The sequence below is a fragment of the Eriocheir sinensis genome, unplaced genomic scaffold (genome assembly GCF_024679095.1).
Source record: "Eriocheir sinensis breed Jianghai 21 unplaced genomic scaffold, ASM2467909v1 Scaffold425, whole genome shotgun sequence".
NCBI classification, from domain to species: Eukaryota; Metazoa; Arthropoda; class Malacostraca; order Decapoda; family Varunidae; genus Eriocheir; species Eriocheir sinensis.
Window position 1 is genome coordinate 360243 of NW_026111749.1, and position 10803 is coordinate 371045.

At 44.1% G+C, this 10803-nt stretch overlaps 1 long non-coding RNA gene across 1 annotated transcript in view; it reads right to left on the reverse strand.

The window, feature by feature from the left end:
* The window catches only part of LOC126992245 (uncharacterized), a 26796-nt gene extending 16192 nt beyond the window's left edge, over positions 1 to 10604 (reverse strand). The window contains exons 1-4 of the long non-coding RNA XR_007746384.1: positions 10322 to 10604; positions 9276 to 9378; positions 3540 to 3607; positions 1342 to 1477 (exon numbers count right to left, since the gene is read on the reverse strand). This is a non-coding gene — a long non-coding RNA (uncharacterized LOC126992245). The remainder of the gene's footprint in view (positions 1 to 1341; positions 1478 to 3539; positions 3608 to 9275; positions 9379 to 10321) is intronic.
* Between the last annotated feature and the right edge of the window lie 199 nt (positions 10605 to 10803).

Below are 10803 nucleotides of genomic sequence, written 5' to 3' on the forward strand. Positions count from 1 at the left end.
TTTCCCTCCCATTCCTTTCCTCCTCTCCCCACTGGCCTTTCTCCCCTCCCTTCTCCACCAGAAACTCCTCCCAGTCTCCCAGTAGTAGTAGTAGTTGTGTGTTGAGGATTAGTGGGTTTATACACCCACATGACCCTATCACCAAAATCAAATGTCAGATTATCTGCTTCTTTCATGGTACGCTGGGTCCTATTTTTTTTTTTTTCAGTCAAAAGTGTAAGGGTAAAACAAGGAAACAATAAAGAAAAAAGCCCACTAGGCACTGCTCCTATAAAAGCATTCAGAGGAGTGGCCAAAAGAGAGGTCAATTTCGGAAGGAGAGGTGTCTGATACTCTCCTCTTGAAAGAGTGCAAGTCGTACGCAGGAGGAAATACAGACGAAGGAAGATTGTTCCAGTTTACCAGCATGAGGGATGAAAGAGTGAAGATGCTGCTTAAATCTTGCATAAGGGATTTGGACAGTATAGGGATGAAAGAGTGAAGATGCTGCTTAAGTCTTGCATAAGGGATTTGGACAGGATAGGGATGAAAGAGTGAAAATGCTGCTTAAATCTTGCACAAGGGATTTGGACAGTATAGGGATGAAAGAGTGAAAATGCTGCTTAAATCTTGCACAAGGGATTTGGACAGTATAGGGATGAAAGAGTGAAAATGCTGCTTAAATCTTGCATAAGGGATTTTGTTATGATTGACGTTGAGATTTACCTTCAGTGTTCTGAGACACACACATTAAAGAATAGAGATGTCAATAAATTAATTTGTATCAGTAGAAGTTGGTGCCTTACTAAACATGCATAGGATTTGGATAGGAGAAAGTGAGGTCATTCTTTGTTGATTTATACCATAAGGTGCTGGCTGTCATGTGTTTGAAGGTATACCCTTAACTTAACCTAACAAAACCCCAAACAGTTACTATAGGTCTTGACTCAGAGAATTCATATATGCTTCCTTACTAATGAGGCTTTCTATACAACGAAATGAGGTCATTCTTCATTGAATTATACTATAAGGTGATAGCTATCCTGTGTTTGAGGATACCCTAAACTTAACATAACCTAACAAAACCAAAACAAACACTAAAGACCTTGACTCTTGTTGATTTATACCATAAGGTGCTGGCTATCATGTGTCTGAAGATACCCTAAACTTAACCCAACATAGCCTAACAAAACCCCAAACAGTTACTACAGGTCTTGACTCAGAAAACTCATCTATGCTTCCTTACTAATGAGACTTTCTATACAACAAAGTGAGGTCATTCTTTATGAATTCATACCCTAAGTTCCCGCCTATCCTGTGTTTTAAGATACCCTAAACTTAACGTAACCTAACCAGTCCCACCTTAAGATGAAGCTGTTGGGTGTGAGTGGCAAAGTCTGGGCTGGAGTGAAGCAGGTGATGAGGGAGTTGTATCTGCCTGAAGCCCTATAGGAGAGCGTCTGGCTTCCCTCAACGCCCTGGGTCACCAAACACCCACCTGCAAACCATGACAGTGATTACAAGGAGTCCTGGCGGGGTATTCTCAGGCCGGGAAAACAAGTGGGGGTACAGAAGACTCAACTGGCGGAGTGAGTGAGTGAGTGAGGGTTGGCAGCTGGAGTGAGAGAGGAGGAGGTGGAGGCAGAGGGACAACAGGAAATTCAGGTAACGCCAGGCACCGCTTACTGCAGGAGTACTAGGCTGTAATGTAATCTCTCTCCTTCTCTCTCTCTCTCTCTCTCTCTCTCTCTCTCTCTCTCTCTCTCTCTCTCTCTCTCTCTCTCTCTCTCTCTCTCTCTCTCTCTCTCTCTCTCTCTCTCTCTCTCTCTCTCTCTCTCTCTCTCTCTCTCTCTCTTGTTATATTCTTTTATTCTTTGTTTCATCTCTCTCTCTCTCTCTCTCTCTCTCTCTCTCTCTCTCTCTCTCTCTCTCTCTCTCTCTCTCTCTCTCTCTCTCTCTCTCTCTCTCTCTCTCTCTCTCTCTCTCTCTCTCTCTCTCTCTCTCTCTCTCTCTCTCTCTCTGTCTCTCTCTCTCTCTCTCTCTCTCTCTCTCTCTCTCTCTCTCTCTCTCTCTCTCTCTCTCTCTCTCTCTCTCTCTCTCTCTCTCTCTCTCTCTCTGTCTCTCTCTCTCTCTCTCTCTCTCTCTCTCTCTCTCTCTCTCTCTCTCTCTCTCTCTCTCTCTCTCTCTCTCTCTCTCTCTCTCTCTCTCTCTCTCTCTCTCTCTCTCTCTAGCTGTGACCAACCCGCACATGAGCTTAGTATGGCCCTTTTCCTGTATTTCACACACACACACACACACACACACACACACACACACACACACACACACACACACACACAAGGCTCTTTGTGTCGTCAACTCCCTCCCTCCTGCTACTGACAGTCTCCTGCCTCTGGGCATGGAATAAAAAAAGGGTACAAACATTTATAACCTGGTCTTTGGTATGCATTATTTCTCAGTGAATTTAAGGTATTTTTAACAGTTATAATATGGATGTTTGAAAAGCCTCTCCTAGAACTTGCCGGGACTGTTTTGTGATGGTGGTGATGGTTTTACAGCCTCAGTGCCAAGAAATGGAGAGTTACACATGAAAATCTGGATAATCTATTCTGTGGCCTTGAAAATAGTTATATAGGAGCTAGAGACGCTTATAAATATGGACCATGAACTGTCTTGTGATGGTGGTGATAGTTTTACACGACCTCGGTGCCAAGAAATGGAGAACCATCCATCAAAACCCAGTTCATCTACTCTGTGGCGTTGAAACGGTCATATGGCCTCAGAGGTGTAGTAAACAAACGATACAATCAGATTTACATTTAAATGCTTATAAATTGTGTTTTTAACTTGAAATTTAACTTTGAGAGTAAGAGAAGCCAACTCCATCATTCCAGAAAATGGCAAGCGTGTTTTAAGAGGAGTGGGCCAGGCAGCCTGTGCCTTCAACACAGAAACACCTTGGATCTCTTCACATTTCATTCCTCTTTCCATCATAATAAGAGACAATGGCACTATGTAACGTTCCTAAGACCATAATTACTTTTCTCTGCTTTTCTGAGTGGTTAAGGTGTTTGCTAGAATTGAAAGTATATGGCTATTTTTCAGGTGAGCTGTGCTGGTCTGGGAATGAAACGGACTATAATAATTATATAGTGAGAATAATCTTTTGTTTGTGTGTTGTACTGTTCTGGTAAGTGTGGGTGAGTTTACCTGTATTTCCTGAGCCAGTGCTTGGTGTGGCCTGCCTGTCCCTTAGGGAGGTGACCTGACCCACACCGCCACACCTCACACACACACACACACACACACACACTACAAACAAAGGAATGTTCAATGAAACAATACCAGACGAGGGGGACAGACGGAGGAGTGTGGAAAGTAACAGGAAGAAGACGGAGCTGTACATGGAAAAAAAAATGGAGCGTGTAATGTGATAGGAAGAAGACGGAGGTGTACATGGGGAAAAAAAGAAGGCAAGGAATTTATCACAAAAGAAACTATTGTAGGAATAAACTGAACACAAGAAGGAACAAGGAAATTAATGATAAATGAACACTCACCAGTCACTCCTGTGTACCACCCTCCTCCCCCTCCTCCTCTTGTTGTTGTTGTTGTTGTTGTTCTCGTCCTGCAACAAATCAGGTTAGGAATTAATGGACTGTGTAAACATTGATCCTTGGTGCCATAACAATAGTACATTCAGTTCACATCCTAACGTCAAAACAGCACCATTAAAACCCTGAGCCTGAGCCCTGCTGTAACATGGCTAAGTCCTTCCCTGCCATGTTACCCTCACTCTTGTAACATATCCCAGCACACTTATCAACAGCTGGGAGGCCTTGGCTATTTCCTCCTGCCTAGGACTTGAACGCCTTAAGGGCATCATAGTGAGGGCTGAATAATAGGAAGAGAAAATGTCTATTATTTCCCCAAAAAAGTGTACTAGTTTTTTCTGCAACAAGATGATGCTATTGATAATGTAATACCTATCAAACTGTATTTTAAGTTCCCAAAAACCAGTAGAATGGGGAGGGAGGGAGGGAGGGAGGGAGGGACAGAGAAAATGACTATAGAGGTGAGGAAGAGAGAAAGAAAGGGAAGAAGGAGGAAACAGAAAGAGGGGAGAGAAAGGGAGCGTGAGGGAAAGGAAGGGAGAGAAAGAAAGGAGAAGGGAAGAACGAGAAGGAGAGAAAGAAACATTAGGGAATAAATAACAGGAACTGGGAAAGACAGGAAGAAAGAGGAGGAGGAGGAGGAGGAGGAGGAGGAGGAGATAAGAGAGAGGAATGAAGGAGAGACAGTAGTGGAAGAAAAAGGGAGAGACAAGGAAACATGGACATATGGAAGTGCAGGCAACATAAAGCATATTGGCTCATTACGAGGTCACCCGCTTGGGTGATTTAATCTGCTCGACAGCCACTTGGGGCCTGGGGAGCAGATGAAAGCACCTCGATATTGAGGAGCAGATGAAAGCACCTCAATATTGAGGAGCAGATGAAAGCACCTCAATATTGAGGAGCAGATGAAAGCACCTCAATATTGAGGAGCAGATGAAAGCACCTCAATATTGAGGAGCAGATGAAAGCACCTCAATATTGAGGAGCAGATGACAACACCTCAATATTCAGTTTATTCCCGACGCAGCGAAGTGACGGTCGATTCTATATTTGAAGGAGTTGATGGTATTCGCATTTACTTCTTCTGAGGGAGGATTGTTCCAGTGGCGGATGACTCGGTTTGAAAAGAAACTCCTTCCAATGTCTGTGTTACATCGACTTGACTGAATGGGTAAGCCGTTATTTCTAGTTCTTAGGTTGGTTTGCAGTTCAAGGAATTTGGAGTAATCGATGTTATTGAACTTTTTCAGGTACTTGAAGACTTGAATCATATCCCCTCGTAGGCGTCTTTTCTCCAATGTAAAGAGATTGAGTCGCTTGAGTCGTTCCTCGTACGGGTGAGCCCTTAAGGTTGGAATCATCTTTGTGGCGCGTCGTTGAATCCTTTCCAGCAAAGCAATGTCCTTTCTGTAATTAGGAGACCAGAACTGTACTGCATACTCGAGGTGCGGTCTTACCATGGAATTATACAAGGATAGCATCACGTCTGGTGTTTTACACTCGAAGTTCCTCGCTATGAACCCGAGCATAGTGTTGGCTTTGTTGTATGCTTTTTTACAGTGATTCGCGTGTTTCAGGTCACTGCTGATAGTGACTCCAAGATCCTTTTCCTCCTGCATCGCTTGCAGAGGTCTCCCATTCATGATGTATGTGTGGTTACTATTTCTGGATCCAATGTGCATGACTTTGCATTTGTCAACATTAGAAGACATTTGACATTTTTCCGACAATTATATAAAGTGATTGAGGTCTTTCTGAATGATTTCGCAGTCGGTCTTTGTGAGGGCATCTCCACCCACCTTGGTGTCGTCAGCAAATTTCGATATTGTGGATTTCAGTCCTGATTCTAGGTCGTTGATATACATGATAAAGAGGATGGGTCCCAGCACTGACCCTTGAGGCACTCCACTAGTGACTGGAAGCCAATCGGAAGGCTGTCCGTTGAGTAGTACTCGTTGTTTTCTGTCGGTGAGCCAATCTCTTATCCACGCGATCAGATTGGCTCCGATGCCCGCCGAGTGCAGTTTCTTAAGGAGTCGCTCGTGCGGTACCTTGTCGAAGGCTTTCTGAAAGTCCAGGTATATAACATCACTGGGGATGTGGGCATCCCAGTTCTTATATATACCTTGGAAGAAGTCTAATAAATTCGTTAGGCAAGAGCGCTTGTTTCTGAAGCCATGCTGGGTGTCAGAGAAGGGAAGGGATGGGAAGGATTGGAAAGGGATGGGATGAGAAGAGATGGGAAGGGAAGAGAAGGGATGGGAGGGGAGGGGAGGGGAGGGGATGGGAGGAGAAGGGATGGGAAGAGAAGGGATGGGAAGGGATGGAGAGGGAAAGGAAGGGAAGGGATAGGAAGGGAAGGGAAGAGAAGGAAAGTGAAGGGAAGGGATGGGAAGGTTTTTGAAGGGAAGAGAGGGTTAGGGAAGGGAAATGAAGGGATGGGATGGGAAGGGATGGGAAGGGAAGGAAAGGGATGGGAAGGGAAGGAATTGGAAGAGAAAGGATGGGATGGGAAGGGAAGGGATGGGCAGGGAAGGGATGGGAAGGAAAGGGAAGGGAAGGGAAAGGATGGGATGGGAAGGGAAGGGAAGGGAAGGGAAAGGATGGGAAGGGAAAGGGAGGGAAAGGAAGTGAAGGGATGGGAAGGGAAGGGATGGGAAGGGAAGGGAAGGGATGGGAAGGGAAGGAAAGGTATGGGATGGGAAGGGAAGGAATGGGAAGAGAAAGGAAGGGATGGGAAGGGAAGGGAAGGGAGGGGATGGGAAGGAAAGGGAAGGGAAGGAAAGGGATGGGAAGGGAAGGGATGGGAAGGAAAAGGATGGGATGGGATGGGAAGGGATGGGATGGGATGGGAAGGGATGGGAAGGGAAGGGAAAGGATGGGAAGGGAGGGGGAGGGAAAGGAAGGGAAGGGATGGGAAGGGAAGGGAAGGGAGGGGAAGGGAAGGGAAGGGAAGGGATGGGAAGGGATGGGAAGGGAAGGGATAGGAAGGGAAAGGATGGGATGGGATGGGAAGGAACACAAAGGAATACAAAAGAACACAAAGAAAGAACAAACAACAGCAGACCTGCTGGTCCTTACGAGGTTGTTTGTGACAAGCTACACTAACTATCTAATCAAAGGTGGAAGATGAAGGACAGCAAAGGCGAAGGCTCCTCCCCACCCCCCCATCCCTCCAGCCAAAGCTGGCAGGAAAGGAAAAAGAACCATGCAGCATGGAAAAACTGCATGGAATTTATGTAGGAAAGAGGAAAGAACTACCATTACTGCTACCACTAACCGGGTGATAAAGGCGGACAAGGACACCAGTATTCCAAAGAACTTAACGTTATTACGACAATGAGTAATATCTTAGTTGCTGGTTGGATTCAAAACACTTGTCTAATCTATTCTTGAAGGCCGTAACTGTTGTACTATCAACGACATCACAAGGTAGAGAGTTCCAACATTAACAACTCGATTGAAGAAGAAGTGTTTAGCTTCGTGCGACGAGAATCTTTTACCACTTATCTTCAAATTGTGATTTCTTCTTGTTCTATTTGATCGATCAATTGCAAAGTAATCTTCCGCATTAATATCACTGAATCCTTTAAACGTTTTAAACACTTCTATTAGATCGCCTCGCATTCTTCGTTTTGATAGGCTGAATAAATTTAGTCCTTTAAGTCTTTGTTCATATGACAAATTTCTCAACCTAGGAATCATCTTTGTTACTCTTCGATGGACCCGTTCCATCTTTTCTATGTCTTTTCTGTAGTACGGAGACCAAAACTGTACACAGTACTCTAGACGGTCGTACCAACGAATTATACAGTTTTAATATTACTTTTTCCGATTTATTATTAAAGACTCGTCCAATGAAGCCAACCAATTTGTTTGCAGTTTTAACTACCTCTGAACAATGCTGACCGGGCTTTAAATCGCTTTATATAGTGATTCCAAGATCCTTTTCTTTACTTACTGCAGAAAGTTGTAGGCCATTCATTACGTACCGAACGCGATTGTTATTTTTTCCGATGTGCAACACTTTACATTTGTCAACGTTAAATTTCATTTGCCATTGATTGGCCCAACGTGCAAGTCGATCTAGATCTGATTGTAAAGCTTCTTCGTCGAGTGTCGCAGTTACTTTACTAGCAATTTTTGTGTCATCAGCAAATTTTGATACTTTGCAAGTGAGCCCATCATTGATATCATTAACATAAATTAAGAAGAGCATGGGGCCAAGCACTGATCCTTGAGGTACGCCGCTTTTGACATCGAGCCAGTTAGATGTAACACCGTTTAGAACTACTCTCTGTTTCCGCTCAGAGAGACAGTCCAACCAATTGTGAATGTTACCCGAGATACCGTGCGCCAGTAGTTTGCTGAGCAATCGTTGGTGGGGGACCTTATCAAATGCCTTTTGAAAATCCAGATATATGATATCTACTGATCTGCCTTCATCGAACACCTCAAAAATATAGTGAAAAAAATCAAGTTAGTTAGTCAAACACGAACGTTTACTACGGAAGCCATGTTGCGAATTATTTATTATACTATTTTCTTCGAAGAATTTCACCATATTGTCGCGAATGATACTCTCCATTAACTTACAAACAATAGATGTCAGGCTAATTGGTCGATAGTTTCCTGGATGAGACTTGTCCCCCTTTTTGAAAATTGGTGTGACATTTGCAAGTTTCCAATCCGACGGAACTTTTCCAGCTGTTAAAGATTTATTGAATATGATGGAGAGCGGTTTACAAATTTGATGTTTGATTTCTTTTAAGACCCTAGGGGTAATTTTGTCTGGACCAGGAGCTTTGCTTACTTTAATCTTTTCAATTGTGCATAAAATGTCACTTTCAACGATGAGCACGCCACTTAACATCTTTTCGGTCCTTCTAACCTCCGGCGGTTGAGGTGATAAACAATCTTCGTCGGTAAGGGTCGAAGGGAAGGGATGGGAAGGGAAAGGATGGGAAGGGAAAGGAAGGGAAGGGATGGGAAGGGAAAGGATGGTAAGGGAAGGGAAGGGAAGGGAAGGGAAAGGATGGGAAGGGAGGGGGATGGAAAGGAAGGGAAGGGAAGGGAAGGAAAGGGAAAGGATGGGAAGGGAGGGGGATGGAAAGGAAGGGAAGGGAAGGGAAGGGAAGGGAAGGGAAGGGAAGGGAAGGGAAGGGAAGGGAAGGGAAGGGAAGGGAAGGGAAGGGAAAGGAAGGGAAGGGAAGGGAAGGGATTGGAAGGGAAGGGAAGGGATGGGAAGGGAAGGGAAGGGATGGGAAGGGATGGGAAGGGAAAGGATGGGAAGGGAAAGGATGGGAAGGGATGGGAAGGGAAAGGATGGGAAGGGAAAGGATGGGAAGGGAGGGGAAGGGGAGGGAAAGGAAGGGAAGGGAAGGGAAGGGATGGGAAGGGAAAGGATGGGAAGGGATGGGGAGGGAAAGGAAGGGAGGGGAAGGGATGGGAAGGGAACTGATCAGAAGAGACGGGGAGGGAAAGGCAGGGAAGGGGAGGGACAGGAAGGGAAGGGAAGGGCATTATGCCTTATTTCAAAGCCAATTGTTACACATCTTCACTATTTCTCTCTCTCTCTCTCTCTCTCTCTCTCTCTCTCTCTCTCTCTCTCTCTCTCTCTCTCTCTCTCTCTCTCTCTCTCTCTCTCTCTCTCTCTCTCTCTCTCCAGGCGTGACCTACCCGTCAGTCTCCTGCCTGAACGGTGAGGCTGTGTGTGTCCCAGGATGAGCAGGCTGTCTTGCAGGGTGTGGTCGCTGGGCTCTCTGGGGCGGCTGGTCAGCTCCTAATGAAAGGGGAAGCTTGGGAGTGATTTTGCCTCCGAAAAAATAAAGAATTTGGGTGTTCATAACCCCATGACTGCTGATTTCCTACAAGAATACATCACCAAGCTGCAGGAGTGAAACAAAAAGTGGCTGCTACAGTTCACAGAAGAAAAAATATAAAGTTCTGCACCTTGGAAGGGGATATCCCCACTCAACACAGCAACACTGTACCACTAATAAAATTGTAGGCAGTTTATGACATGCCATACATGTAGGAGCTTACGGTAACCTTGGATAGCAACTCTATTTTCAAAATGCCACTCTATGGCCACTACTATCAAGGTGGCTCTTTGTCATTGTATCCGTATTGATATTTGATGATTATTTACTTTAGAAAAGTTACCCAGCAAATAAAATATTGGAAAGTTTTGGGATTGTACAATTTCCTTATATAATTATTGATTTTTTAAAATTCTGGCTAAAGCAAATTAATTTATTAAACTTTGAAGTAAGTTCAGTAATTGCTTTGAAAAAGTACCATGAGAGGGAAAATCAAGAAAAATGTAATAAATAAATTAAACTAATTCCAAGATTCATGATGACCATTTTAACAAAACTAATCCATTTAACGTCTCAGCAGTAGGGATGCCAGAGAACTTTTAAGTAATTCATCACACGTAAGTTACAGGGCATACATTACTTCCTCCATTTAAGTCTAAAATGACCTTTTATAAAAACTTAGTTTACATTCTTTGATGCCAAAAGATCATTTAAAAATAAGTGAGTAATTAATGATTTAAATACAAGTGGTGTAGGAGCAGCATCCTGCTTGTACAAATTGAAGGCGGCAGCCTTTTGTTCGCTGCAAGATGAGCGTGCTCAGAGCATAAAACAATGTGGATGGGGTCTCAGTCAGCATTGTACACTCACAGAGGTGGCACTCAAGCCCTCCTGAACACTTACGCCTGTGCTGTAGTGTGTGTTCTTGGTGTTTTGAGCAGTACAGTGTGCATTCATTTTGGTTTGTGAGTTTTTGGGGTTTGTGAGCCAGCTTGCCAGATTGTCGTACTCAGAGGACCCTATTTACTGGTTTCTGATGCTTAACTATGGACAAGAAACAGCAGGAATTAATTATTTTATTGAGAACTGTAAATTAATGTAGTTATTGGGTCCAGATGTTTTTGGGGTTGAAAATTGGTAAATATGAGAAGCCGTGTACGACAATCTGGCTTTGTTGTTTGTAAGCAAAATAACATTACAAATTATGCTGGTAAACCGTGGTGTGACTATTTGCTATTGTTATATGTTGTTATTTATTACTGAGCCCGACGAGTGTTTCCTGCGCAGAGGCCACTACCATAAATTATCCGTGCAATCTGACGCAGCAGGTTGCCAGCGCCCAGTAACACACCTTAAGAATCGCTGTGCCCAAACTGTCCTTTCTA